The sequence below is a fragment of the Aythya marila genome, assembly GCF_965140915.1.
Source record: "Aythya marila genome assembly, chromosome: 13".
Lineage (NCBI taxonomy): Eukaryota > Metazoa > Chordata > Aves > Anseriformes > Anatidae > Aythya > Aythya marila.
In genome coordinates, this window is record NC_139054.1 from 6,057,389 (window position 1) to 6,082,251 (window position 24,863).

At 37.6% G+C, this 24,863-nt stretch overlaps 1 long non-coding RNA gene across 1 annotated transcript in view; it reads right to left on the reverse strand.

Moving 5' to 3' along the window:
• The window catches only part of LOC309882944, a 96,453-nt gene that overhangs the window by 29,572 nt on the left and 42,018 nt on the right, over positions 1-24,863 (reverse strand). Inside the window, exon 2 of the long non-coding RNA XR_014318385.1 lies at positions 17,562-17,614. This is a non-coding gene — a long non-coding RNA (uncharacterized lncRNA). The remainder of the gene's footprint in view (positions 1-17,561; positions 17,615-24,863) is intronic.

The window sequence follows — 24,863 nt, forward strand, 5'->3', positions numbered from 1 at the left end:
ACAGCTTGATATTGCATCAGAGAAGCACATCTCCAATTGCATTCTCCTTTGATTGCTCTCACACTTTTTGTATAGTGTGACATGATGTGTTATTAAGATTGTACCTGGGGAGATGCTGTTCCTGATAAGCAGCATATAGCTTTGTGCAGGTTACATGCAGAGATGTGTTGGGCTACCTACATTTAGGATTTATGCCTACTTAGCTTCTTTCTAGGTATTTTTCTGTGCTTATTACAGCAAACTTTTCTCATTTTTTTTTTCAGCTGTCACAAGCAATTTTTTTGGTCAGTCCAAAAGTGTTTTTTGTTTTATATTAATACGTAAACATTTGTAATCTTCAGTAGTATGTTTCTTATTTAGTTGATAGCTGAATAGATGGCAAAAATAGTACTTTTATTGACCATAACAATTATAGAGAAACCATCAGAAACTTGCAATGCAGCAGTTACTTTACATGAGAGAATTAGTAACTGAGCACGGAAGCAAGAGAATGCTCAGCTGTTACCTGCTTTGTGCTGCTGCAAGTCAACCTAGTTTGTAGAGCTCCCACCTCCTGAAATATTGTTATTCCGTTGCTATCCTATCTGATTCTTTCTTTTTTCTTTTCTTTTTTCCTTCCTGTGCATAAGTATCTCATAGTATCCTGCATTCCATCCCTTTGCTCTTTCTTGCATGCAGAACATGTTTCCCACAATCTGTTCACTTCTCCCTGAGTGTCTTTCTTAAAGGAATCAGTTTACATTGACACTGAGTAGACAGTAGAAAAGTCCTGCTGGGCGCCCTCACTATAACCTGATTTCCTCCTTATTTGTTCCATGGGAAATGGTTACCTGCAGTGTTTAAACACACTTTTAGACTGCTGATTCATAACTAAACAACTTAAAAAGCATACAGAAATGAGATTTGCAGGATCATTTGGAATGTTAAGGCTTTTGCTCGAAGCATTTTCAGACAGCAGTAGTTGTAGTTGTTCTTACAGAATGGCAGAAAGTTTGAAACTGAGAAATGAAGTTCTTAGTTTTCCTAGTCATGCCTCTGTGTGTGCATTAAAATTGAATTAATTATACCTCTGTTTCCTGCCAGTTATGTTTTGTCAGATTTCAGTATGTTTTGCTTGACCAGATGTTTTCAAATATTAATTTCAAATCCTTCTCAAGATCTGGACATCTTAGTGGTTTTTACAGGAACTGTGGAGCTGTTGACAGTTCTGGGTCTAGCTCAGGTAGGCAAAAGTCTTTCTTCATAAAAAAGACAAACAAATAAACAAAAAGCCTGCTACTACCTGGCATTTAGCAGACTATGAGAAATGACTTTGGACTTCCTTAGTCAGACCTGACAGAAAGCTATATACACAAACCATGGATGTTGATAAATATGCATTTAGGTTAGCAGTCACTTCAGGATTTATTTATTTTTTAATTTTTATTTTTGCAAACCTGGTGTTCTGTGGTCTGAAATCACTGTTAGTTCATCTCCCCATAGAACAGGGTTGACTACAGGGGTAGAATAAATAATCTGGTTGACTACAGGGGTAGAATAAATATTTTTTCTGTAATTTATCATTTAATTTAAGGTTTTAAAGTATCTCAGGATGAAAAGCAAGCTATGAATACAAAATATTGTGTGCTCTTCTAAATCTTACCTACTGTAGATGGGGTGTCATTAAAACCCTAGACAGATAGACACCTGTAAAAGGATTAGAAATGTGTCATTTTTGGAGAATAAATAGATCACGAGTGCTTACTCATAAAAGTGTCCTTCTCTGGATTTGTATTTTTAATGAACTGGTATATTTGCTTTATTAATGACATCAGGACTGTGTTCCTTGTATAAGGGGTAAACATCCATCAGGAATGACTCCTATCAATAGCCTGGTTTTGACTGAGGTGTACCTACATTATTGAGACATAGGTGAACAGCCCCTCCAGCTCTGATATGTCATATTTAAATCCCCACAAGTACAACTTGAGTCAGAGTGGATCCAAAAGCAAACTGACAGAGAGAAGAAATGGAGTTGCAACTCTCTAATGCTGAAGAACAGATATTTGCCTGGACATGTGCTTGACCTGTTTGCTCAGCTGAAGAGCAACTGGTGCTTTATCCAATAGGGTATTACTGCTTTATTTCAAGAGAGCTATTTATCAAAACTGATGGGCTCTGTAATCCATTTAGTTTTCAGCATCCTGACATTTTAGAACCTTCCACTGATTCTTAGTGCTTATTTGTCACTCATTTAGGACTTTTGTCCTGCTCCTTACAGCCATTAGCCTCTCAGTGTTAAGCTACTATATGATTTCTTCTCGTGGCCCACCAAGATTTCTGTGATATTTTGAAAAAGCTCATAAAGTCAACGTGGAACATACTGGAACCAGAAAGGAAGAGCCTGTCTACCTGTTACTTTGCAGCAAATACCTCCCAGCAGGTCTTATTAACTTGAGCTTAATGTCACTGCTACGTGGCTTTTTCTGGGCTCACAGTGAGCTCGCATCCCTCTGCAAAAGACTGCAGACATATCTAACTATGAGTGTGTGGGGGTATTTAGCCTTACAGGTCTGAAGCTCTGTGGTGCTATTTGGCACAGCTCTTCTTCTCCATGATTGTTTCCAGTTCTAATTAGAACTCTACCTACTTGTGCTCGTGACTGCACAGCAGAATGGGAAAGTAAGGGAAGAAAACAAAGATCACAGGAAAATGCCATACTTGCTCCTTTCTCTCTTATTTTAATCTGTTAAATTTTCAGTGTTTTCAGAGACTTCACTTTATTTTAGTGCTCTCTCTCATGCTGTCTTGAATTTTAGGCTTCTCTGTGCTTTTGCTGTCTTTCAGAAAATTAAATTTCTGTAAGGAATATTTGATAGCATTAAAAACACCCACAGAGTGAACGGGTTCATGCGTGTGTTTTCTCCCTTACATATACCGGATGGCAGGAAGGTCTTCACTTACTAAAGTTTTTATTTTAGATAAATTTCACGTTAAAGAAACAGTACAACTCAAATTGTGAATACTAGTGTAAATATGTCTCAACTATGCAGTGCAGACAACATATCTACGATAGCTGTTGTACATTTTGAATTCGGATCCTTTGCCTTGGACTTGGGAGAAATAGACTTACAGCTGATGTATAGTTCAATCTATGTACCTCCATAACACAGAGAAACTTCATTTAGGACTTTTCATATATATATGCGCTCACAGGAAAAATGTGCTGTTACTGTAATGCATAGCAGAAATAACTGCATTGCCAAGTGTCATTATTCACCTGTAACAAAAGGATTTTCAAGAATCGAGGATGAGTTCTGAATATGAAGAAGCAGTTGAATATTAGAATGAAAAGAAAAAGGAAAATTTTCTTCAGATTCTTCCATTTGTTTAGTTATTAAAAATATTTTTCTCATTGCAAATTACTGAAATACAGAGAAAGCTACAAAAATGTACAGGTGATATTTTGTTTGGGTTAAACTGTGCATCTAAACTAGCATAAGTATCTTAATACTTGCTGAGGCTCATCTGAGTTTGTCATACTTGCCTTGGGTTTCATACAGTAGTCTCATAGTCTCATAATACAGAATTGGGTCATTTGTGGCCCATTAAGTGGGTTTATCAGGATCCTTCCAAATGATACCAAATTTGGTCTTTTGAACTTTGTCAAGTATTGCTTCTAGTAAAATAAAACTCTCTAGAAACAAACAAACAAAACAAACAAAAAACAAACAACAACAACAAAACACTCTCTATGTAATAGGGTAGGGAGTAGGCAAGATACGCAAAAAAAAAAAATAAAATTTAAAAATCCCTCGTTGCCAACGTTTTTGTTCCTTGGATCTTTAGAAATGGTTTCTCTGTTGTTTCATTTCTTCCTATTTTGATATAGAATACTTTACTCTTGAGATGCCCATACCTACATTATGTAATAGACTAATAACACACTGAATCACAAAATAATCTAGATATAAACAGGATTTAAAGCAGGCCTTATAAGACTTTAAGTCAAATCTAAAAGAAATGGAAATGTGGTCTTTCTTTATATCTGCAACATAAAGACATTCCTGGAAGGTGGAAAATTACCATCCTTTGGAAGTCAGTCAGCACACAGCTGAATCTGGCCCTGTCTCAACCTAACTATTACACTGTTTTAGATCCAGGTACTACGGGATGCCTAAGCTAGTACAAGTTTTACATGTAGCACTCCCAACAGTTTCCCTCTGAGCATGCCAAAAGTACACAATATGTACAGATGAAATGGTAGGACTAAACTTTGGAAGTAACAAATGTGAATAAATAAAATAAAGCCTAGCACCAAACATAAATAAAATAATAGACAAAAATAAGTAAAAACAGACTTCAAAAATGTGTCAAATAATACTCTGGTGTTATGCAGTTATCTAGGGATCTAACACATTTTGACAGAGTGTATCAGTCTATGTATGCAAAGCCAAACATTTTATTAAAACAAAATATATCAGTTTTTAAAACACACTATGTGTTCTGTTCCCTGAACAACCCTTTGAGAAAGATGTTGACTGAATTTCTGTTGAAGCTGATGAATGATTGGAGCTAACAAAGCAGAAATACAATTTTCAACAGGTTAGGCTTAGTTTGATCAACAGTGCACTCCAGTACACCACTTCTATAACAATGCATCTATCTTCATGTGTCAAACAAATGCATATCCGTCTATTATAAAAGAAAGTGCCATATGGTGGGTTTAATGAACTATTGTATTAGTATTTCTACATGTGGGGTGGTTTTTTTTTGTGTGTGTGTTTTTGTTTTCGTTTTTTCTGTTTTGGTTTGTTTGTTTGTTTTCTGTATGAAAAATCAGAGGAAAAAACTCTGCAAAATGACCATTATAGAGACAGATTGTAGGTTTTATGACCAGACCCCAAGACATGTCTTCATTGAGGAAAATGGTGTTAGTTATCACATGGGAATATCCTACCTTGTCAGGCACTGACAAGGCAAGTTGCTGTTTCAGTATGTTTATCTCAACAGGTTATCTGTGTGTAATACACATACTTTTGTCCCTTGTGTGAATATGGCTATAAAAGACAATATAGAATTTTAAATGCTATTCATTGCCATTTGTGCTTCTTGCTACTTTTCTCCATGAATATGCACTCACTGATTCTTACGCCTTTACTGAGTCTGAGCTCAATTCAAAGTACTAAAAGACTACTCCTAATTCTTTCTCTAATTTACCTCCCAAATGTACCTGTGGCAGCAGAATGCCATTGGAGAACCCATGCTGGCTGGAGAGCCCAGCCACTATATGTAGTTGGACCTCAAGCTGTGCAGAAGCTTCATACAAAAGAGGCTAGTGGTTGTGAAATACTAAGGAATGGACTCTTGAACCATTAAAGCGTTCCTCTGCTGTTTTAGTACCAAAACCGAGGAGAAGGGGACTACATACCTCAGCAGTAGCCTCTTCTCAGATAAGAAAGAGCATCTGAGCAAGTCAGAGAAACATCCTGAGTTCATTCAAATCTTTTGTTGCTACAGTCAGTGATGTGCAGTGAAAACATGATTTTAGCATAGAATTATCATTAGATAGAAAATTCTAGTGATTAATCTGTTAAGAAGTCTTCGTTCTGCTACAAAACAGCAGTGATTGATTGCAGGTGGGCTAGGCTGTGACTATTCCACATAAATACTAAAATACACTCTTGTGAAGTTCAAGGAAATAGCTTGTACAGTACTGTTTATATCAGTGCAGTTCAAATCATCTTTTTCTCTAAATAAACTATCCCATTTATAGACATGAAAAACAAAACCTTGCAAACAAAAGATGTATAGATATGCATCCAAAACCTTGCATTCATTTGACCTTTAGAATTTCCTCATGCATTTATTTTGTGATCTGTGGTTCTTTCTTCAAACCTTGTTTGATGTAATATGGTGGTCTGCAGCAGCTGCTATAGATGCATTTCTCCAGTGTTAATTTTACTGTATAAAATAAACTCTGGCAATGTGGTGACTAGTTAATTGAACTATATAACCCTTTCTAGAATTTGTGACTCCAAGCCACTGAACAATATAATTCATCTCAGACTTTTTATTAAAGTCCTCAGTAAAATTGTAGGGCTACAGTGGTATATTAGAATGCAGAGAGTACTGTATGTAACCAAGAAAGGCACCTCTCCAGTGGGCCTATAATAAAATAAACGTTTTCTGGTGGTGCGGTACTTATTTTTAGCTTATTCCTGTTTCAGCTCAGAAATATTGCTTCTAGAACAATTCATAAAGCTGTAAAATGTAGTCAAGCAGAGGAGGAGAAGGGAAAAGGTCATGAAGAGATTTAAATGTTAAAGTAAAAATTTTGAAATCAACATGATTGTTGCATAGCATGACATTGTGATCAGTATAGTACAGTGGAAGTACTGAATTTAGAAAGAATAAACTGCCTAACAGCATGCTTCTGAACCATTTGTTATTTCCTAATTAAAACTTGTGAAAGGGCAGTTTATAGACAATTATAATAAGCTCAGTGTGGGAGATGTCAGAGTGTAAATCAGACTCTGCAGCAGTAGAGCTTTAAACATCTCTAATGACAAGTGGTGGTAGGTAGGTGATACAAAAAGACTGTTTTGACAACATGATTGATTGAGATCTTGAAATGTATAAGCAAACAAAAAGTGTGTGAATTCAGCAGGAAACCAATACTGCATACTGTATAGTATATAAAGTATAAAAAGAGGTAGAGGAGGCTTGTGGCAAAGAAAGTTTAAAGCCTTACTTGAAAATAAAGTCATACTTAAGTAATCAAGTGATTGCTACCCAAGTCAGGAATTTTCTTAAAATTCCTATATAAAATCGGTTGTATTAAAAGGGTACACTTTGCATCTTGAAGTATTACTGTATCTCTTTCTTGCTTTAAGGGAAGTAACTTCTAGCACAGTACTTGTCATCCGCTCTGTAGCACGCACCAATGTGTGTTAATTCGCCTGTTTTAACACACATTATATTTTCTCATGTGTCTACTTCCCCTGTATATCTGTCCTTTTTCTGTTGTCCAAGCCTAATCTTTCCCTTTGCTAGACAATCTGAGAACCACAGATGGTCATGTCTTTCAGGGGAGAGTAGAGCCTTAGGAGACCAGCGCAGAGTTAGCAGTATTACTCACTCACATCTAACTTCTTGTAACCTTAATGCATACAGGTAGGACTTTCAGATTAATCCATTTTTGACCAGCCTGTGTTTTCCAGTTGATTAAAATAGGAGCACAAATAGGTCAATGTTAAGTGCTTTTTTATATACTCTCTTCTATGAAGACGTGCGCAAGTACAATTTGTGGCAAGCTGCTTAGTTCAGCACAGGGCTTCAAAATATCACTGGGGACAAAGGGGAAAGAACAGGGCGTTTTAGATTACTTCCAGTTTCATGTTGACCTTTGCAAGATTTGAGAAGCAGGCACAGCAAGAGTGATTGGGTTCTCTACACCCATCTCCCTCTTGGCTTATTAGTAAAATACCTCTATAATTAGTAGAAGAGTCTCTGTCAGCTGCTCTTATAATATCTGTTTTACCTTTATCCCACAAATATTTCAGTAACCTTAATGGGTCCTCACTTTCCTATTTTTGCTGTGCAAGTCATTGGAATAGTTTGTGACATCCCATGCAAGTTGTCTCATGAAACAAGAAATGTACATCTTTCTACATCTGCACGTGGCCTGACAGCTAAGATATTAATAAATACCATTTCATTAGTATTTATTATACCCCAATACCCCAAATTTGATATCTGGCTGTTCACCCATGTCTGTCGTATCAGTTACAAGTCACTGGGAAAGTCCTGATCAGATATTTTGTATTTGATGTTGTGCTTTATATTCTATATTCTGCCCCAAAGCCTTATCCATACCTTCTTTTTCTTACCCAGAACAAAATTTCAGAGCTAGTGGGGGGTATCTTAGGGATTGGTTCTCACTAAGAATGAGCTCAAACCCAGAAGCATTGAGTTGTAGGATTTTTACATAATTTGAAGTCTGAACACATATTTTAAATAGATCTTACTGGAAGCTTCTCTAAATTCTCCACAGTTGTTCTTGAAATCAAACCCACATGTCCTAGATAGGCCTGGAAAAATGCTATCCACTGTGGCTGTCTGAAAGGGGAATATAATCAGGCATAGAGAAGCAGCTGGCAATGCAGTTACCTGGTTTTCCCAAGGGTTTATTTTTCGATCTGCTTTTGTTTACCAAATGCTGATGTTTTATTTGCATTTATAAAAGGCTGGAAGAATAGAAGTTATGCAAAATAAGATTTATTTTATGGCAGTTGACTGAAATACATAAGCTGATAAGTTCTTATCAGATCATTCTCTACCTTCTTCCATCCCAGAGTACAGGATCAAGGATTTAGCCACTGAAATAAAGCTGAGCAATTCTGTATTTGAAAATAGCTTGTTTATGCAACATTCACTATCTGAAATTAAATAAAACAAAGGATCATGAAGGCAAATGTTGTCAGGGGATTTCAGAAAGGATTAAAGTCTTTTTTGCAGCTATTGTCCAGTCTGGAATAACTATAGGAGTAAAATATTTCTGCTGACCAAGGGTCAAGGTGGAATTTATGCCCTCCCATCGGCTGTAGAGCACAGTCTAGCTCACAGTGTGTATGACAGGTGGATGGGGTAATTTGTTTTTGTTTTTTACAAATGTGTATACATGACAAAATTAGTGAGTGGGTACTACCTGTTGTACCCAGCCATGTGCTGGCTCCTGCAATCTTCCAGTCAGACACAGTTCAACACATTGAATCAGAACAGCAAAGGAAGACATAGAAAATTACCTTTTTTTAAATTTCTTTTTTCTTTTTTCTTTTTTCTTTTTTTCTTTATTTCCCCTTGTAGCTATTTTTCTATCCTGGTTGCCTGATGTAAACCCATACATCAAAGTGGCACAATTGTGGCACCCAAATCTTATGCAGAATGTTTTAGCGCTCTGTAAAATTTTTGTTGAGGTTAGCATGTACAGCACAAACATGCCAGGTTACTGAGCACCTTGTAGGAGTCTAGGAGGAGATAACAGAATGGCAGGTGCTTGATATCTACTCCCAACAGTAAAATGAGCTTGCATGATTTTTGTCTCTAGCTGTTAATACCTTTCCTCTGTTGATCCTTCACAAATCCTATCACACGCCCCCATCACCAACTGCAGTAACTCTCACAAAGGCAGGCTGGCCAAATGGTCGGTAGAAGCTGTACAGACTGGGAGGTACAAAAGGGGCATTGAACTGTCTGGTTTCTTTGGAAGGGACTTAGTTCTGACTTAAAACCTGACAAATGCATCCCACTGTTTTGCACTCAACTGAAACAATTTTCTACATACCTTTGGCTATCTTTGTTTTGGATCTGTAGTTGAATGTGTTAAACTGTTGAGCTTAGTAAAAAGAAGGAAGCTGCTGAAGAGTTGGTACCTCCATTTAACCTTCCCTGAGATAACGACCGTGGGGTGTCTCAAAGCACCTAGATTGTCCTTCAGATACCGATAATGTTAGGAAAACAGGTTTCTTATTAAATACAGTGGCTGATTTTTCTTTTCAAGAGGGAAATCTTTTTCATGCTGCGTCATTGTTATTATTAAAGGTTTGACCGTCCTGCACAGTGTATGGCTATAATCTCTCAATGGAGAGACGGTCTGCTTTTTTTGCTGTGATATCACTGTGTTCATCCAAGATTTATTTTTTCTTTCTACCTCCTGTTCTTTTGCCATTGCTTGCCACTGTTCATAAATATGTGTTATCAGCTGAACCTTTCCAAATTTGCCTGGCAGAATGTATTTTTCTTTTCCAAAGGTCTCTATTTAATATGAACTGCGCTCCAATCATTTCTAGCACCTGTTCACTAGTTACATGGTGCATCAACAGCAATTTCAGAATTCTTCAATAGCGTGACAGCTTGAAATTGTCATTTCTTTATGAACACTGGATGCACTGAAATCACTTTAGTGCAGTTGTCGTTCTTCTTTGTACTCAAACATTAGATATGTTTTTGTGAGTTAAGATGGGTGGTGAACAGTTTTTCACTAAGCATCATGCTCAGTTTCCATGAAATGAGAAAGGGTCTTTTATGCAGGGCATATGTCAATGGGTATCCATAGAAAGGAGAACACTTTCTGAAGTGGTGGATATGGACACTTCATCTTACACACAGATGCTGCTGCTACATGAAGTACTTTTTGAAGCACTTAACTTCATTATAAAAACTGGAATAACATTATCTTTACTAGCGGGGATTGAATGCAAATAATGATTTTTATTTAATATATGTAGCACTGAAGAGAGAGATTTTCACTCAAAACTGAAATGAAGATATAAATTATATGATACTCAGCAGAGGTAGCATTCAAATAATTTTATTGTTTTAACATGTCGCACTAGGAGTATCTCAATGTAATTGCATGAATGAAGTGTGTACGCTCTTATGTGTGTGGTTGCAGGGATCATTATGTACCAAAATTTCCATGTTCTTTGGTTTGTTCAGGAAGTTCAATGCTCAGTGATTTCAGCAGAATATGCTGAAGGTATGGAGCTCTGCCCTGGAATGAAACTAGTAAGGAGCTGGTACTAGAGTGTGACTGGTCATTCATGCGTGGGAACTGAATGAAGAGGTTTGATAGTGAGGAAAGCCACAGTGTTAGTATTTGCCTTGTGTTTCATGTCAGAAGCAGAATAGAATTTAGATGACCTCTTCTCTTCTCTACAGGATTAAACTTTTGGATATTCATGTAGTATTCTGTTAGGAGGCTGTGGCAGATCTAGACTATTTCTCGTCCTTCTGGTTTCACTTCTAATAACTAAAGAATGATACATTCTAACGTTATATTACCACTTCCTGGATTTTTAGAAACAACTAAATAGAATAATTATAAATATTCTTCATAATATTGTTATCAAAATAATTTTTATTTTCATTTTATATCAGGCATGATAATAAGAGAATGAATTGCAGGAAAATAAGTGCTTTCAAAGATTGGTTTAGCAGTGGTAGATTATCTGCATTGCTGTAGTGAGATTAAGATGCATTACTATTGTGTTTAATTTTTGGAAAAGATTTTAGGCTTCAGTTCTATATTGGTCCTTAGACTACTACTATGGCACCCTGTTCTATAACTGGGATACTTAAGTCCTATAGTTATTTGTAGTCCTACAAAAGCTGCATAATATTAATTGAGGTTATTTATTGTGCAGATTATTTCACTACCAGTAGTTACTTCATGTAGGAATTAATATCTCTCTCTCTCTCTGTTATCTGTAGCACAGCCATGTAGAGTCCAAAAATAATCTAAGAAACCCATAATTCGTTTCATAGGCAGATAGTTCATGTCTTGATAGGCCGTCATAGTCAGCTTGCAGGGAGACATCTGCTAGGATGGTAATGAAGGAAGAATACTTTCTGGTGTTTATAGTTAAATTACTCTGCCTCTGGCTCTCTTCTTACTCTTGTGACATGTGTGACATAGCCAATACTCATATTCAGATGAATCCTAAATAACTACCTGTTTTCCTGACCTGTCATACAGTTTCTTGAACTTTGAATCATTTGCTTGTTATTATGTCACTATCTAAATATTGTGGTCTTTATCACTGATCTCACTACCTGTTTCTGCTACCTTTATCTCTACAGGGATGATCCAGTCATTCCTTACTGTCTATGCTGTAAATATTATGTTAACTTTGACATTTGTAATGGTTTGTTTTTATTTCCTCCATTCTATTCATATCTAACCCAGGAACCTATGTATTGATGTAATGAACTCCTCCAGTCTGAGTCTCCTTTGCTACCCCTACAGATCTTCAGAAATTGTCTTGTTTCCGTTTCAGTTGTTCTTACCTCCTTTTGTTCTTCCTCTTTCCAAAGATTCCTCAGTACTGTTCATCAGTGCAAATTGTCTTCTCATTCTTAGAAGCTTTTGTTGTGCTATTTCACTTTATCTATTCATCCCTCTTCCAAATCTGACCTTTATTTCTTCATCTTGATCTGTGTCTGAGATAATTAGTTCATATCTAGAATGATCTTTCTTTCTTTTCTAGTGAATAACTTCTCTGTTTTTCATTAAATTCTTCCATCAATGCTGCCAAGAAAACCAGGTCCACTGAAATCAGTTAAGAAACTCAAGTGACTTCAGGATTGTACGGCATGTCTTAAGCAGTCTCTTACCTTTCCTGTGTCAATTGCCTAGATTGTGTCATTTAAACAATTGCCCATTATAAAATTGCACTTTTTTTTTCTGCATGCAGTAGATTATAAGGTCTTGAGGAAGCATTTCTATTTCAGTCTGTTCATGTATAATAAGCATACAGTGCTAAATAAATTTTATTTCATCATGGAAATAGTCTTTTAACAATAAAGGAATAAGTTATTTAATTATGTTATTTTATCATTTAAAAGGACACAAACTAGAAAGAATGAAAAGCAGAAGGAAAATATATGATCAAACATTAATATTTTACTGTAAAATAATTAAATATCCTAAGGAAATAATGAAAATAAGTAACTTCTTCCAGATGATAGTTAAAGTTTGATGAAATAATAATAAAAATTTAATCTTACAGTTGAATGAAAACACTCCATATGCTGTTAAATATGGCTAAATTTGATTTCAGTTTTGCTGGTTTTCTGTCTCAGACAACTGCTGTTTTTAGGGATCAGTTGGCTACAAATAAGGCCCAAGACATCCCTAGTTCAGTGATCGTCTTTAACTTTTACCACATGAATTTCTTCTTAAGTCCTACTGCTGTCAAAGGTCCATGAGAGTAAGACAGAGGTAAGCAGCTAAACAGAGTAAAATTCATGTGTAAGAGGCATTTGCTTGTCTACATGGTGTCTACATGATGTATTTAAATAGTTAGAGATTAAACACTGATTCTTCTGGAGAACTAAATCGGTACATTTAGGACCAGTGTAACCATGGAGCAGAAACCTTATGGATCTTAGAGTATTGTTTTATATCTTATTTGTATTTTTCCATCTGCCAGTGCAGCTGTAGCAGTGGAGCTGAATGACATTCTTGCACTTTGTGTTCTGCATCTGCTCCATAACTCCGTTTATCGCTAAACCTTTTTGTTCTGTGCCATTCTTCACTATGTCTGTTCTGCTCACTCTTGATCTTTTCTCTGTTTATCATTCCTTGCACTCTAGTATGTATTATCATGTACTATATCCTTCCAAGATCATTCTTCACATATGCTGAGATTTTTTACAACTGTCTTTTTGTAATCTTTTGCAACAGACTCACCTCATGCCGTAGACCTTTTATTAAAACTTATCTTTTATTTCTGTATTCTTGAAGGCAACATTATTCCTTCTAACAAGCTCGTTTTTCTAGTCAGTAGCATTTGACTTCATCCAGCACCCAGGTCATTTTCTCTGTGTCCACCATCATCATCTTTGTGTGGCAGTAGTCATGGTAGATGCATGACAAATGTTCCTTCTGAAAAATTTCTCATCTGCCTATCCTTTTTGTTTTGCATAAACTGGTGATTTCCCCTGCATATCATTTAATTTTATGTGCCATTACTGCAAGATCTACAGATTGCTATAATGTTCCTGCAATCTCAGATACGCTGAGTTCATGTCATAACTCCTGGTACTCCAGCTTGATGCGTTTGTTCCTGTGCCAGTTGCCTGTTTGTTTTCCCACTCCTCCTCCTGAATGTAAGTGCAGCCTTTCTGCAGCTGGCAGCTAGTATCTCGGGATATGGGCCTTTCCATCTAGTTCATATGATCAGATACTTGCCTAACAATGAATTCCTTGTTTGTATGAGTATCCTCTGTAATTGATCTGAGCTATTCACTAGTTTGTTCTGGTGGTGTTGACAATTTTAGTTCGGCAGTAGTTTAAATACAGAAGCATTCACACACTTCGAAGAGCAAATTCATTTTTCACTAAAACTTATCACTGTCAGCTGTCATACTAGATTGGTAAGCCAGTGAAAGCAGGATCAGCGGATGTAGGCTTGCATGGCAAAGCTCAACAGAATTATTTGTGAAAGTTCAGCTGGCTACGGGGTCAAAAAGTAGTAAAATACCCCTTGTACGTTTGCTCCTTGAGTTTTAGCTTGTGCCCATCCTAAAGTTAAGTTTATCATTGAGCAACTCCATCACTGCATTTACTATGCTTCAGGGTCATGTTGCTGTGGAAATCCTGTAGTGACTGTTGTGCAGCCAGCAGGAACATCCAAATCTGTCAGAATACAGTTTGCTGGATTGGGATGTCACAGTGAAGATTCACTGGCATTTAATAAATTGGGCAGGGACTTGGGCTCCTAGGCTTTGAACTGAAAAACAGTTCCTTAGTATTCACACTGCAAAGGTAGTTAAAGTAGGCGATCACTTTATACTCATTTATGCATGATATATCTCTGTACATCTTTGTAAAGGAATCTTCTAAGAAAATAATGCATGTGGCAAAAAGCCAGCCACGGGATCAGCCAGAGGAAAAGTAACTGAAGCGCTTTGATTCACAGGCATGAATATTCTAAGTAGATAGATACATGTTAACTTTACCTGCCACCTTTAGCACATGCATTTTGTTTAAACTTGGTACTTTGCAGAAAACATTAGATGCTTTTGACACTGCTGCTGCCCACATTACTTTTAACAACTCAGCTGTGGAAGCTTTTTCAGAGCCTTGGGGTGTTGTACTTCAGTATGTTCATTCTTCTCAACTTTTTTTTTCTTTTAAACAAGTTTAATGAAACACATATTTAATTAACAACACACTAATGAATAAATACAAACAGATATGCCCCTGTACACAACCCTATTGAAGAATATCAGTGTGAATAATAAAAAATGAAGCCAACTTTACAAAAGGCAAATATGTTGAATAAATAATGGCTGCTACTATTTACAAAGTGCACTAAACAAGAAGGGTATCTCCCTTGTTAAATTTGAGGAGATAGGGAGAAAAAAGTAGAAAATCTGGTAGTATCCCCAATGTAATTCTCTCTTTCATTCCATCTCTTTGGTTCAGTTCTTTTTATTACACTTGCAAATGTGTTGAGCAGCCTGCAATACAGTGGATCACAGCTTAGGTGCTGGATAGCAGAGGATGAAAAGGTGCTGCTTCCAGCGCATGAGCTCATTCTTTCAGCGCTGTTCTTTGGCTTTGAGTGTAACGCCAGCTTAACTCCTGCAGGCATTTCTGTTCTTATTATGAGTGCATATTCATTTAAGAATCTTTGACACTTTTTTTGCAAAGAAGAAAGTATAGGCCTGTGTTATTTCTTTTATCATATTAATGTTCTTATTCTTTTTCCTGTCACCTATTTTCAGTGTCTTCCACTCCTCTTCCTAAAGTTTGTATAGTGACATTGTGCATTGAAGGATGTTTGACTTTGTGTAGTTTTTAGGTCTGACTAAATTTCAGTGGTGGATCAGTCAGTTTCTTCATTGGGCTGAATTCTGATCTATTTATCAAAGAAAACCCCTTCTGTAATCTCAGTCCTGATTTAAAAATAAAAATCATTCTGCAATATGTAGGCTATAGTGTCTAAAGTATTTTAGAAAAATTCAGAGGGAAACATGCAATAGAAGTATTAACCGTTTGTTAGGATTTATAGGAGTTATTTGTTATAACAACTTTGTTGTTTGTTTTCTGATAAGATACTAAGGTCAAGAGTGATGATAAATGCATAATGCAATGCCTTGCGTAATGCATCCTTTAGTATTTAAAGATAATGCTGTGGCCTCCTGGCCATCCGTACATTAGTCAAACTTTGAATTTTGGACCTCATTTTTTTTTTATCTTGAATTTAAAAAAACCTTGCCTTTCAATATAATTATGATTTGTACTCAGCCAGCTTGTGTCTAACTGAACTCTGCCCTGGGGATTTGAGGATATTGAATAAGTAGTGTTGTGGAGCAGCAACATATTTTCTCTTAAGATTCAAAAATAAAAGTAATTTTTAAAAAAGCAAAATAACAACCAAGAAGTAGTCTCACACTGTATTCTGCAAATATACACAGAAATATTTCTCTTTTTAAAAACTGAAATATATCCAAAACTGAACCCAGCACTCATATTTTAAAAGTGCTGGGTTTTGTTCAATGCAAACAGATAAATGAAAACCTTTGTTTGTAACATACATATCTTATACATACAAGCATATATTCAGGATTTATTCCTATCGCCCTCTTACATCAGTGTAAGTAGGAGAACCCTTTCATGACAAGAGTATGGATCACCAAGAACTAGCAAAGGTTGTTCATACAGCAATATCAGAAAGCAATCAAAGCATATAGCTCACAGTTTGAGCTGAGTCATTTATTGCCACCACACCATACATACACAAAGAGCTCCAAATTGCAGCTTGCTTTATAAATAGTGTAGGGAGCTATTTAAGATTTTCCTATGTAGGGGACACAGCATCACTAGCAGGCTGCCGAGATTAGTGCTTGCATAGCTTGTTCTGCTCTGTCTGCCCTTGTGCCTCTGCGTGTCCTCTTGCTGGGTCTGCTGTTGAGTGCACAGGAGTGTGCTGTTGCTGAAGGCAGTGGAACAACACACTCCTGGGCTTGGCTCCCCCTCTTCTGTGGGCCTCACAGGGAAAGAAAAACTGTTGGTATCTAGTTCTGTGGCTCTGACAGCTGCTGCTGCTGCTGTCTTTGGATGCAATGAGCTAGTCCAGAAAAAGAGATGTTTGTGTAGGAAGCGAGTTTATGTAAAGGTAGAGATGCTTTCCTTAGTACAAGAGCAAAGAGAAGGATATGCCATGGATGTAAAATTCAGCTTAGACTGCATTGCTGAAGAGTCCTGAGCTGGCTCTCTCCTAAATCTAGTTTGTAGACTGGTGGTCAAGAATGGTGGCTCTTGACCTTTTCTCTGAGGCTTGCTTTTTTATTTATTTATGTTTTTTTTGAATAGAGAATTTTCTTCAAAGGTAATTAGAAATCTTGTAATAGAGTTTGGAAGCACTATGTCTTTACTGTTTGCCTGCAAAAACAGCAAAGCTAGATCACAGCTGAAGACCTGAAAATCGCACCTGCACACTTCCTTAATGCAGCCCTGCTATTAAGTGGTGTTATACAGTTACAGTGGGAGAGAAGATCATTCTCAGGATCACAGTAGTGAAGGAAGCCATCCATGAGACTGTGTTTTTATGAAGTTCTGGTCCACACTATTAAAATTCTTGAGATTTCTCTCCTTGTAATGGGCTGTAAGTTCACTTAAAAATGATACTAAAAATGATTCAAAGTGTGTCTGCCCAAAGTATGGTAATTCTCATCCTGTATATTTATCAAAGTGGTCAGAATGCTGTGTGAAACAAGTATCTAAGGAAATTCTTCATTATTTCTTAGATGTGCTATAGTCAAAGGGCAATCACATAAAAATATATAGGCTGAAAAGAAATATGACAAAGCTATTCTTCTAAAAGCTCCTTGAGGAATATCAAATGGATCCACTGATTCAGATATGAACAACATTTTCACATTGGTGGTCCATTAGTCCATCTTTTTCAATGAACCTGAAGATAAGACATTGCAATACAGTCTGGACATGCTTTACCCTCATCTTCTGTTACTAAGCAACTTCAGTGAAAATGGAAAGATGAACTTACTGGTATTGATGTGGTGGGTAGAAACACATCTAGGCTGCAAACCAGCCTGTTGCCTGTGAAGAAAAGAAAAATGATCATTTAGAGTAACAATAAAAGCCCCAATCAGACCGAGCCGACTATGATGCACACTTCTTTGCTGTTTCCCCTAGTTTTTGTTTAAAAATGTAAGATAAATCGTAGGAGAATTACAGGCTAACACTCCTCCAATTTTCCTGCTACCTCAGACAGACAGTAGATAGAAAACTATGACATAATGTGTGCATTGAAAAATGCACGGTGTAGCAAGCCGTCACCTCTCCTGCCAGTTATGCTGCCAGTGCACAAAGATGTTCAATCCTAATTGTGCAGGTTATTCAGTTTGTATGATCATCATAAAAGGTCTTAAGCAGCAGCAAATCACAATTCTAAAAGACTATGATGGTGTAAAGAGTAAAGCTATTGCTATTGCCAGAGAATGTCTCAGTATAGGACTGGGAACTTTTAAGATATACTAGTATACAGCTCACAAGTCAGCCTTGAAAGCTTGGCTAAGAGAATTGGGAGGTAAATACAAGCATTCCCTGCAGTGCTTTATAGTTTCACTTTAGAAGGACTGGGGAGAAACAGAAAGATACTAAATGAATTGAGAACTTTAATCAAAAGGACTAAAAAAGAGATAAGCTGACTAGAGGAAAAAAATGCAGGTTAGCAAACAAAGAACAAAGAGTGTGTTTGAATACAATTACCAAGAAATAAGGAATAGAAATAGGGCACTCATGCAGACAGAGAACAGGGAGGGAAGGTTGAGCAGCAAGACAGGATTTTTTGAAGATCCATATGGAGTTGTACAGAAGGTATCGGAGGGAAAAGGGATGCAGAGTTCATCTGTCTCTGGGAACGTAATTGAAGTGATGGATGGAAATTGGGTCAGAAAAAATAACAAACCCCTCCTTCTCTTCCTCCCAATTTTCCTTCTCTTTCTTTAATATTAATGTATGTTATTAAAGAAACATTTCTGGAAGGCACTAAGAGCAGAAGCTGTAAGTATCCCTGCAGAGACTACCTTACTATAGCAAAATGTTCAACATTTGAGATTGACTTTCTCCAAACACAGGAGCAGTGGCTGTAAACTGCAAGTGAAAATAGGAAGATACATGAGAAAGACCAAACTGGACAGATCTTACCTACCTCTGGCTGACACCCCAGGGTGTCGCTCTCTCTTGCTTGTAGTTTGGCAATAGCAGCACAGTTTTTCATGCTAAAGCAAGCAAACAAAAGCCCGCCTTTCTGAACTGAAGAGTAAACAGGATATTGACAGTCTGCTCTTAAAGAAAACATCTCCCAGAGTGGCAGTAAGAAGCTGCTAACTGGATTTGGTATGTATCTAAAAGCTGTAGTTTAGTAGACATTTCTTTTGGTGGCAGTGCTGGCTTGAGCAGTTTGTATTCATCACCATGCCATCCTGTCCATTAAGCCACCAACTGCTCAGGGGTACCATGGGGAGCCAGATCGGTGAAATGATACAGGAAAAGCCATCCAGAAAAGTACTTACTTTTAATCTGGATCCATGCCTTCATCCAGGTCAGGATACAATGCCAAGAACAACTGTACTGGGCCAGTATGTATTAGGAACAGGGGAAGGCTGGGAGTCATGGGGTGCAGGTCAGCTTAAGCTGGCAGTGTTACCACAAGAAAATGCTTAGATGCACCAGTGTTCTTTTGTTTGGGAAGAAAAAATGGAATTTGGTTCACTGAATTTGCAAACGAGTGTAATGTGGACACTGATGTACCAGCATATCTAAAACTTGGAAAAAAATCATGTGCTAGTATTAGTACTCTAGTAGAAATAGAGGTATATGGCTTGAAAGTCTGATTTTGAGACCTTATAATGGTTTAAATGTTTCCGTCAATAATAAAGCTTCATCACTCTGAGGAACCTATTATTTTCATAATGGAATTTCTCTCTGCTGACATGCTGTTGGATGTTGAGGAGTTAAAAATACATATTCCATTGTAAACCTCAGTGAAGCAAATTGGTTTACCAGCTACTCTTCCATATTAAATGGGACGGGGAGGAGTTAGGTATTGTTTAATTTTAGGGTAGCTGCAGAAATCAGACTTGATATCCAAAACACTGAACAACACGGGTCCAATTTACAAAAAAAGTAAAGATTTCCTTGAGCCATGTTACAGATGCAGGACTAGGATGGTTGAAGAGAAACGTGTCAGATCTCAGGGGAAGTGAGTGTAAGTATTGCCCCAAAATAAGCTTGAGAACAGTTTCCTTTGACATGGGATTGGAACGGTAAGAAGGCTTGGGTTTCTGAACAAGAAACTCCTGATCATTTTTCATATTCCTTTTTTTTCCATTTGGATTTACAGAAAAATAATTTTGTCTGTACTCTTTCAGTATAACTGACTTGTCCCAGATACGTAACTGGTTCATACAAGCAACTCTGTCTCCCAATGGAAACAACTCAGTGAATCCCAGAGTACTGAGGGTCAGTACTTTATGATGTGTTTATTGACATACTTTATTTGAGAGGCAAAAATATTTGCTTGCTTCTCAAGGATAAGTGCATCCTTCACACAATGGGGAATTCTCAATTGTGCTTTTCTTCTCTGCAGTGACTCTTAAGATATTGATACTTTGGTATTCTGAATCAGGGCTGTAAAATACTGCAAGATTATTTATTAATGACATTAATAATAATAAGAATAGTGAAATGTGCACAGTGGGCACAATGTCTTACAGCATCTGACTTCCTGACAGATGCTACTACTTGATTGAGCTTTTGATTCCATTATGAAAATTTGGGTTGTTTTGTACTTCTCTAAACCCTCCCTCGTAACAGCAGAAAGACACAAACATTCAATTTCTAACTCACTAGATAGGCTTTATTCAAATGCAGGCTTTCTGCCAGTGATTAGAGGTTGCAGTTGGCCAGATACTGTTTTAATTCATTCTCCTTTGGTCACCCAGGAAAACTGGCGGTAACACCAAGAAAAATGAACAAATTTCTGGCAAAATGGAAATTCACAGTACTTCAAAAGCCAATATATAAAACAGTATATAAAACAACAATACATAAAAGCTACAACAATCCCCTGAGGGTGCCCCATTTCTAGCTTAGAAAAGAAAAATGGTCGAGATTTAGTAAATACCAGATTACTCAATTCATTGCAAGTCGGTGAAAATTGCATTAATCAAGAGAGGTGGCTGTTGTGAAATGTCATTGTTTCAGTCAGCAGGCGTGTGACTCTTTGTTTATTTGTTTGCTTTTGTTTCTAATCAAACATTCTAAGTTGGGCAAAGCAAATAGATTAAGAAGCAAGAAATGAACAATGAAATTATTAACAGGCTAACAGCAGGCCCACTACTTTGGACGAGCCCCACTCGCTCTCTGCAGGTGTCAGATGATCTGATTTTGGCATCCAGTAGATGATTCTTCATTGCTACTCTAACCTGCTGAATGAATTAGCTCTCCAATTAGTGGTTTTACCATCATATTCATCTCTCAGGGAGGCTGTGTTGCCATTGCAGTTTTTTCAAGGCATTTCTTGCACCTCCCCTAACCATTGCTTTTAGTGATTCTTGCCCTAGCCAGGGCTCTGGGGCTGGGTAGCATACCCATATGATAGCTGTCCCTCACACAGATTCCCCAGCATCTGCCCTGCTGTCTGTGGAGCAGAAGGAATTGCACAGCTGGGAGTGTGTTCTGCTCACCTTTGTCCTTACGCATCCTACTAAGATAATATAAAGATACTTTGACACTGAATACTGTATTCATCTCAATGGGTACTGAACAAGATACATTGAGAATATTTTTATCTTTTAGCATTGTATTTCTTTTTTTCAAAGACAGTTATTCTGTACCATAGTATACACATGGTTTGCAAAGAGGTGATCTTTCTGTAGTGTGTTGTGAAGTGTCCCATAGGACATCGCCTGCAGTCTTAGGAAGAATCTCTCCCCCGTAATGTTTTACTGTGCTGCATGGGCCCACCCTTCTGCCACTTATCTTCTCAAAGGACCAGGTATTTCTTACATCACTCTCTTTTTCTTTTTCTTTGGAGGATATTAGGCTGAAAATCTGTCATGAGGCTGTTCATGAAACTAGCAGAATAACGGAGGTCAGAAAGGCATGGAGGGGAGAACAGTCTCTGGAAACGCTGTATCTCACTCGCTAGAAACAAAAGCAGCAGAGAAACTAGAGCAACTAGAAACAGAGCAGCAGCAGTGACATGCTGAGCGGGTTGATGAGGGCTTATCTGTAGTCATGTGCCAGCTTGAAGCCAGAGCAGGGCCAGCTGAACACCAAACAGCCATAGTGCAGCAATTGTGTAGACACTTCAACACGTGCTGTGTGAGGGAGGTCTGCGTTTTACCTGGGCTCTTTAGCTCCAAGACTAATACTACTACTCAGTTGCCAGACCAGGGCTGGTTGACATCTACCAACTTGGACCAATGTGTGTTGCTGCTCATACCTGGCCAGGTAGACACAGCATTTGTTCACTTCCTAATAGTGTTCTATATTCACCCACAGCACTGTGTTTTGCCATTTAGGTGCATCTTTTGAGTAATTCTGCTCTAATCAGTGACATTATGATGACAGCAGGGGAAAATGAGGCCCAGCACCCTCAGTCAATACAGACATTTTGTCCTATCTACTGAGACAACATTTCTGAACTTGAGAGAGAGGGGGATTTCACTGGGAGTTGTGCCTGAGTGAGTAGGACAGAATTGGGCCAACATTTGTAAACAGGAGAAAAATTGAAGGAAACACCTGCTTTAGTTTTCAGAGAAAGATTAGTGTTTGTGATGGACATGTTTTTTCAGGGTTAGTCTGGCAGGTCTCTGCAGACAGCACCATCCTCCCCTATGTCCTTTACGTTTTCTGTAAGTATTTCAAATGAGTTTGAACGTCTCAGAGGAACCAAACACTCAGGAGCAAAAAACACTCTCCTGCAGAACAGTAATGACTAAAATAGCATAGATCTGAGAATAAAGAGCAGCCTTTAGTTTCTAACCAGGACTAGCTAACTGCTGCTGGAGCTGGAGTCAGAGCAAGGATAACAAGTATATGTGGTCATTGCGGGGGAAGCAAGAAATCACCATGCACCAATATGTGTTTTTAAGCTCTATTTTGGGATTGTCAAGAGTTTTGCTCTTAGCAGCCCAGGCATGTCTATTGATTTGCATGCTGTGGTTTCTGCATGACAGATACACTGTAGATTTTGGAATACTTGCAGCTTGAAAGAGAACTCATATCAGCCAAGGAAAGCAATTCAGGAAAGAGTACTGATCACACTTTAGTCTACTCAGGCACAGTTACTATCACAAGAGGAAGAAAGAGAAATAACGATATCAAATCAATAGAGAAAGAATGAGTCAAAAGAAGATGGTAGCGTATGAGGACATAAGAGAAAGGAAAATAAACTGGGAAGTGTGCTGCTGCATATAGGAAATGATTTGGACCAAATCCTGACACTCTTTGAATTGTTATGAAGTCAGCAGGCAGGATTTGGCCCTTGATGATTATAATTCCCTCTTCTCAGCAATTTACTAAGCTTTCAGTGAAATAATTTCTCAAAAATAAAGGACGTGTGTGTCAGTGTAAATACTGTGATCAGTTAAATGCTAACTAGCACAGGTTTGTGAAGTCTCATTCGTTAATCTTTAAGACTGTATGAGAGAAGCAGCTTTTGAAGTGCAAAGTATTATCATCATCATTATACGTTCATAAAACAGGTTTTGTGCCTCATTCAAATGTGAGAACACTGAAAGTGGCATGCAACCTTCTGTGCCAGAGCCTAAGTCTCTGCTGGCTTCCCTGCATTCTCCTCACATGGAAAAGTCTGAAGAGGTGACAAATTTTCTGATAAAGAAGACCTTGAAATTCCCTTTTCAATTTCCTGCTTTCTGTGCTTGAACTGCTATGGCACCTGCTCTGTGGTTGGTTTTATTTTTTGTTTGTTTGTTTGGTCTGGTTTATGTTAACTTCTTATAGATTATTTCTATTTTTGGAGGGATGTTCAATACATATACCTCTGACTATACAGTACTATTGAAATGCAGTTTAATAGACTCTTTTTCCTCTGAAGTACTTGTATGCAAAGAAACAGATACTTACAATTGGAAAATTAATAAAAAGGGCAAAGATCACAGTGGTGATCTGACTTACAGTGAATTCATGTTTTCACATGGTGATGTGAAAGCATCTGTGAGCTTCCTGCGCATGCACTCACAGTGAGATGGTCAACAGCTGGTCACTGATCCTAAACTGCTGGGAGTTAAATAATATTGACCTGAGCTTAGAAGTGTACCATATAAGTATACACTAGTTATGAGTATGATCACTTGCTATTATTCATTTTAAAGTGGTCTCCTGTTAAATACACTTAAGTAAAAAAGGGGGATAAAAATCAGTGTCAGTAATTCATACAGGTCACCCATCTTGACTAATATGAATTGGCTTCCTGATACCCTGGAAAGGATCTTGATGGCAGACAGGTTAGTAGCTTTACAGTCTCACCAGGAAAAGCATCCTGTGTATAGCGAATTATATGAGAATATAATTAAAGCTGACTTTTTAATGACTTGGATATCTCTGAAGACATGTAGGCATGTATGCTGGGCTTCCACCATGCTTGTCGAGTCACTGTGAAATTCCGGAGTCTCATAGGAGCAAAGACTGACCTCTTGCTTTTTAAACCATTGCACTTCTCCCATCTAAAATCTCTGAGAGTCCTTTATCTTTATTCTTAAAACAGCAGTAGCCAGCTTTTGAAAGCACTACATCATAGCCCAACATAGCTACCTGGAAGGAATCGGTACATCAGAGAGCCTTACTGTTTTTTTTGCCCCTCATTTTATTTCTGTTCTTCAAATAAAATCAGGATATGTCAAGCTCCCTGGAATAAAGCTGTGGACATTGGAGGAGGCAGAGAAACGTGTATCAGCTGAACTTCTGCATAGCTATGTCACCTCTCACTTTGCATGAGGGAGGCTGAAGGAAAAAGCTCCTATGTGTAATCGCAATTGTTAATAAATAAGTAGAAATGGATGTTTGGTCCTGGAGTTCAGAACCTGAAAATGCCAATGAAGTAAATGGGGCTGTAAAATCACTGACTTAAGCATCTGTCATACTAAAGAATCTTAAGCAGGATGGCACAGGCAAAAGGCATGCTTATCTCAAGGGACGAGTATAGCTCTCAATAGTGCTGGGTAGAAATGAGAACTCTCTCGGGAATTTTGAGAGAAAACCTCACTGAAAAATTTCTTGAGAAGTAACTGTCTTTCCGTGTGAGAATTAAAAAGGA